General features: G+C 52.8%; 1 protein-coding gene across 1 annotated transcript in view; it reads left to right on the forward strand.

Moving 5' to 3' along the window:
• Positions 1 to 5,806: 5,806 nt before the first annotated feature.
• The window catches only part of tcf20 (transcription factor 20), a 25,851-nt gene continuing 25,657 nt past the window's right edge, over positions 5,807 to 6,000 (forward strand). Inside the window, exon 1 of the mRNA XM_051713783.1 lies at positions 5,807 to 6,000. This exon is cut by the window's right edge and continues 107 nt beyond it. The gene's annotated coding sequence lies outside the window, so the exon portion shown is untranslated.

Here is a 6,000-nt window from a genome sequence, read left to right on the forward strand (position 1 = left end):
TGCTGGGTATCCCCCCGTGGACCTCCCATTCCCCAGCATGCTCGTCTGCCCCGATCGGGTTTCCGGATGAGTCCGCCGGCTTGTCTCACGGCGAGTTTGACCTCTTATTCGGAGCCCGCAAAAGTAATGAGCTCTCGAGCGTAGCATCGGAGAGCGGGCTCGTCCAGTCAGATGTGAAAGCCTCAGCTGGGCTCCTCCCTTTGGGTATGATTGCCCAGTCACAGGCTGACGTGGAGATGATGACATGCTTTCTCGGGCAGCCCCGAGCATCGGCTAGAATGGAACCCTCCGCTCTTCCCTGAACCCTCGCAGCTCGATGATTGGTTCCTGGGCTCGTGGCACCGCTCAAAGCCATGCCCCGCCCCCTTTTCTTTCTTCCTGGAGGTGCATGAAGAGCTGACAAGGTCGTGGGAGGCAGTTTTTTACTGCCCGGTCCCGATCTTTTCAGCTTCCCCGCCCTCACTACCCTCGATGGTGGGGCAGCCAAGAGCTATTCGGCAATCCCTCGGTGGATAAAGGTGCTCACGGTGCACCTATGTCCGCAGAGCGCCGCCACCTGGCGAGGGTGCCCGAAGCCCCCGTCCAAGGCCTGTAGGTTTATGTCGTCTCTTATGGCCAAGGCCTATGGTGCCGCTGGACAAGCTGCCTCCACCCTGCGCGTCATGGCTCTCCTGCAAGTCTGCCAAGGTGCTAAAGGAACTGCACGAGGGTAGTTCCGCCCAGGGATTGATGCAGGAACTGCGCTCGGTGACTGACCTCGCTCTCCGAGTGACGGAGGTCACGGCGCGGTCTCTCGGGCGGACGATGTCCACATTAGTGGTCCAGGAGTGCCACCTTTGGCTCAACCTGGTCAAGATGGGTGAGGCCGACAGGACATGGTTCCTTGCTGCCCCCATCTCCCAGGCTGGCCTATTCGGCAACACCGTCAAGGACTTTGCCCAGCAGTTCTCGACGGTGGAGCAGTAGACGGAGGCTATCCGTCATATCCTGCCCCAGCGCGGCTCAAGATCCCGTACCCCGTCTGCTCGTCGCCAAGGTCGTCCCCCTGCAGTGACTGCACCGGCTCCGCCGCAGCCCGCCCCTTCGGCCCAGCCCCGGCATGGAGCCCACCGCAGGAAGCAGATGCCACCCGTCTCGCGGCCGCCAAGAACCCATGAAAGGCTTCAAAGCGCCCTTGAGACTGGCGACCCAGGGACGACGAAACCCGCTGCTCTGGAGCTCGTAAGCAGACCTCTCCATCCCCCAGTCAAAGGCCGGGAGGAGAATCTTTTTGTTACCTTTGCATTTAATTGCGCTGCATGCCCTAGTGGCTGCAGTACTCAAGAGTTCAGCAAGAGCGGTTTTCTTGTTCCCTGGGTCATGTATCCGGTGTGCACGGCTGTCATCACGACCACCGTCCACCACTCTATTTGGCAGGTTTGGCGCTCCAGCGGCAGTCTCCCGCCCCTGAGCGCCCAGCTGTGGCACAGATCCGCCCCAGATGTGACAGTCTCCACGGGTCAGGAGGACAAGCCTCTTCCTCCCCCATCCCAGGCTGTTCCGGGGGTGGTCACAAGGAGCCAGGAAAGTGCTTCGATGTCCCTAGACTCAGCACGGCCACGACATGGTGTGGCACCTCGAGCTCCGCCCCGCCGCGAGGCTCCACCTGCCGGTATGTCCGATGACATTGTCCCTTTGGTCCCCCTTGCACGGAACTTGGACGCGTGGCTTGCGCTTTCCAATCCGTCACGATGGCTGGTCCGGACCGTCCGACTCGGCTACTTGATTCAGTTCTCCAGGCATCCGCCCAGGTTCAGCGGTATCCACTTCACCTTGGTAAAGGACGAAAATGCTGCTACTTTGTGCATGGAGATCGCTACCCTCCTACGGAAGGGCGCGATAGAACCTGTCCCTCTGGCCGAGATGAAGAAGGGGTTTTACAGCCCCTACTTCATTGTACCAAAAAAAGGCGGTGGGTTGCAGCCAATCTTGGACCTGCGAGTACTGAACCGGGCTTTACACAGATTCCCGTTCAAGATGCTGACGCAAAAACGCATTCTGGATTGGTTCGCGGCGGTAGACCAGAAGGACGCGTACTTCCACATCATGATCCTTCCTCGACACAGACCCTTCCTGCAGCTTGCATTCGAGGGTTAGGCTTATCAGTACAAGGTCCTCCCTTTCGGCCTATTCCTGTCTCCTTGCGTCTTCACGAAGGTCACAGAGGCAGCCCTTTCCCCGCTAAGGGAGGTGGGCATTCGCATTCTCAATTATCTTGATGACTGGCTAAACTTAGCTCACTCTTGGGGCATGTTGTGCGCACACAGGGGCTTGGTGCTCTCACACATCAGCCGACTAGGGCTTCAGATCAACTGGGAAAAGAGCAAGCTCCTCCTGGTTCAGAGCATCTCTTTTCTCAGTTTGGAGTTGGACTCAGTCTCTTTGACAGCGCGCCTCACGAGCGAGCGCGCCCAGTCGGTGTTGGCCTGTTTGAAGGCATTCAAACAGAAAACAGCGGTTCCACTGAAACTTTTTCAGAGGCTCCTGGGGCAAATGACATCCTCAGCGGTGGCCACCCCTCTCGGGTTGATGCATATGAGACCGCTTCAGCACTGGCTTCAGACTCGAGTCCCGAGATGGGCATGGCGCCGCGGGACACATCACGTGGTCATCACGCCGGTCTGTCACCATCTTTTCAGCCCTTGGACTGACCTCTCGTTTCTACGGGCAGGTGTTCCCCTAGAACTGGTCTCCAGGCGCATCGTGGTCATGACGGACGCCTCCAAAATGGGCTGGGGCGCTGTTTGCAATGGGCACGCAGCCGCCGGATTGTGGACTGCATTGGCACATCAACTGCCTCGAGTTGTTGGCAATTCTGCTCGCCCTGCAGAGGTTTCGGCCATTGATCCAGGGCAAGCAAGTGTTAGTTCAGACAGACAACATGGCAACGGTAGCATATGTCAACCGCCAAGGCGGTCTGCACTCTTGTTGTATGTCACAACTTGCCCGCCATCTCCTCCTCTGGAGTCAGCAGCACTTCAAGTCGCTGCTAGCCACTCACATCCCAGGCAACCTCAGCACTACAGCGGACGCGCTGTCACGACAGGTTACCCTCAGGGGAGAGTGGAGACTCCACCCTCAGGTGGTCCAGCTGATTTGGAGTCGATTCGGACAGGCACAGGTGCACCTGTTTGCCTCCTAAGAATCCTCCCCACTGCCCGCTCTGGGAGGCCCTGACCGAGGCCCCCCTCGGCATAAACGCACTGGCACACAGCTGGCCCCCTGGCATGCGCAATATGCGTTTCCCCCAGTGAGCCTACTTGCACAGACCCTGTGCAAGGTCAGGGAAGACGAGGAGCAGGTCGTCCTGGTAGCACCCTACTGGCCCACCCAGATGTGGTTCTCGGACCTCACGCTCCTCGTGACAGTCCCCCCCTGTGAATTCCCCTGAGGAAGGACCTTCTTTCTCAGGGACGGGGCACCATCTGGCACCCGCTACGAGACCTGCATTCACATATTTGCGTTGTGTTATGAGTTGAGCGCTGACACATTTCACAACGCAACGAAGCGTGAAATCGACGTACTTGTGTTGTGTTATGAGTTGACCGCTGACACATTTGACATCTCAACGACGCGTGAAATCGAGCTTGTGTAACAAGGTGTGTTTGCGATCACGTACTTGCGTTGTGTTTTGAGTTGAGTGCTGACAAATTTCACAACGCAACGACGTGTGAAATCGAACTTGCATAACAAGGTGCGTCTGCGTTCGCGTACTTGCATTGTGTTATGAATTGAACGATGAAACATTTCACAAAGCAATGACACGTGAAATTGAGCTTGTGTAACAAGGTATGTCTGCGATCACGTACTTGCGTTGTGTTATGAGTTGAGCGCTGACACATTTCACAATGCAATGACACGTGAAATCGAGATTGCGTAGCAAGATGCATCTGTGTTCATGTACTTGCGTTGAGTTATGAATTGAGCGCTGACACATTTCACAACGAAACGATGCGTGAAATTGAGATTGCGTAGCAAGTTGCATCTGTGTTCACGTACTTGCATAGTGTTATGAATTGAACACTGACACATTTCGCAACGATGCATGAAATCGAGCTTGCGTAGCAAGATGTGTCTGCGTTCACGTACTTGCGTGGTGTTGAGTTGAGCGCTGACAAATTTCACAACACAACGACACGTGAAATCGAACTTGCGTAACAAGATGTGTCTGCGTTCACGTTCTTGCGTTGTGTTATGAGTTGACCTCTGACACATTTCACAACGCAATGATGCGTGAAATCGAGCTTACGTAACAAGATGCATCTGCGTTCACGTACTTGCGTTGTGTTATGATTTGAGCGCTGACACATTTCACAACGCAAAGACATGTGAAATCGAGCTTACGTAACAAGATGCGTCTGCGTTCATGTACTTGCGTTGTATTATGATTTGAGCGCTGACACATTTCACAACGCAAAGACATGTGAAATCGAGCTTACGTAACAAGATGCTTCTGCGTTCACGTACTTGCGTTGTGTTATGAGTTGAGCGCTGACACGGTTCACAACGCAACAACATGTGAAATCGAGCTTGCATAACAAGATGCTTCTGCATTCACATACTAACGTTGTGTTTTGATTTGAGCACCGACAAATTTCACAATGCAACGACATGAGAAATCGTGCTTGAGTAGCAAGATGCGTCTGCGTTCATGTACTTGCGTTGTATTATGATTTGAGCGCTGACAAATTTCACAACTCAACAACGCGTGAAATCGAGCTTGCGTAACAAGATGCGTCTGCGTTCATGTACTTGCGTTGCATTATGATTTGAGCGCTGACAAATTTCACAACGCAACTACACGTGAAATCAAGCTTGCGTAACAAGATGCGTCTGCGTTCACGTACTTGTGTTGTGTTATGAGTTGAGTGCTGACACATTTCACAACTCAACAACGCGTGAAATCGAGCTTGCATAACAAGATGCGTCTGCGTTCAGGTACTTGCGTTGTATTATGATTTGAGCGCTGACAAATTTCACAACGCAACGACGCGTGAAATCGAGCTTGCGTAACAAGATGCATCTGCGTTCATGTACTTGCGTTGTATTATGATCTGAGCGCTGACACATTTCACAACGCAACGACGCACAAAATCGTGCTTGCGTAACAAGATGCATCTGCGTTCATGTACTTGCGTTGTATTATGATCTGAGCGCTGACAAATTTCACAACGCAACGACGCACAAAATCGAGCTTGCGTAACAAGATGCATCTGCGTTCATGTACTTGCGTTGTATTATGATCTGAGCGCTGACACATTTCACAACGCAACGATGCACAAAATCGTGCTTGCGTAACAAGATGCATCTGCCTTCATGTACTTGTGTACAGTATGTTTGGGCCTTTAGGCTGCTATGATTCAGTTGCTATGCTAACCATGATGGAACTAGACGTGTATCTCCATAGGGGCAGCAGTGCGCAGTTATTGATCAGTGGACATTAGGTGATATTAACTGAACTGTTTCTTTGATTGAATGAACGGCATGATCGATGGACTATCTGTTACCAGCCTGTCCAACCAATCACTCAGTCCATTCAGCCAATCAGAGCTGTCGATCATCATCATTGCAGAACACATCTGAAAATGGCACTGATTTTCTGATATAAAGACTTGTCCTCGAATATAAGAGGATTACAGGAATAACTGACATTAAAACATTGACAGACAGATGATGCTGATGATCAGATTGATCTACTTCTGTAATAATGTGAGTGTGACTGTAGGAGAATCAGTGCAACAGATGTACTGTAGTTTAGTGGCGTTGCTGTTGTCGCGTTAGATGCGTGTGCGTGATGGATGCGTAGCGTTCTGTTGTCGCGTCAGACGCGTGTGCGTGATGGATGCGTCGCGCGTGTGAGGGGGGCGGGAGCGCATGGACCGCTCGAGCTCCTCTCGTTCGTTTCCTGACGTGAGAAAGACAAAAGAAAGAAAAAACCGGTTCGTGTTCGTTGGATTTTAA

This window comes from Myxocyprinus asiaticus, chromosome 13 (genome assembly GCF_019703515.2).
Source record: "Myxocyprinus asiaticus isolate MX2 ecotype Aquarium Trade chromosome 13, UBuf_Myxa_2, whole genome shotgun sequence".
NCBI lineage: Eukaryota > Metazoa > Chordata > Actinopteri > Cypriniformes > Catostomidae > Myxocyprinus > Myxocyprinus asiaticus.